The sequence below is a fragment of the Mandrillus leucophaeus genome, unplaced genomic scaffold (assembly GCF_000951045.1).
Source record: "Mandrillus leucophaeus isolate KB7577 unplaced genomic scaffold, Mleu.le_1.0 Scaffold323, whole genome shotgun sequence".
NCBI lineage: Eukaryota > Metazoa > Chordata > Mammalia > Primates > Cercopithecidae > Mandrillus > Mandrillus leucophaeus.
Window position 1 is genome coordinate 425,795 of NW_012103399.1, and position 473 is coordinate 426,267.

The window sequence follows — 473 nt, forward strand, 5'->3', positions numbered from 1 at the left end:
CGGGCTCGGCCCTGGAGAGCGCGGATTGGGCGCCCATGGGTACGGCGCCCCTCTACAGACGCCCTTCCTCCGCCAGCCTCATCCCGACCCCCGCAGGCTGCCCTGGTCCCGCCCGCTTACAGCAGAGGAAACTGAGGCACGCCGCACCGAAGAGTGCTGCATACTCCCCGAGAGCTGAGAGTGGTGGGGAATCCGGGGCAGGGGAGAGGCGCGACCGCTGAGGTGAATGACCTTGCTTCCAGAGGAAGCTGGGAATTCGTTCGCGAATTCATTTATGTATCTATCATTCATCCGCCCAGTCAGTCGATGGCGGAACACTGACCACGTGCCTGCCACGCCAGTCGTCGTGGGAGCAGCCACGAGCTAGACAAGGTCCAGGCCCTGACGAAGCTCTCATTCCTCTGCGGAATGGGGCTGTGAGGCATTTGCACCCCCTCGGCCATCTATAATCATGGTTATTTTTAGCATGATAA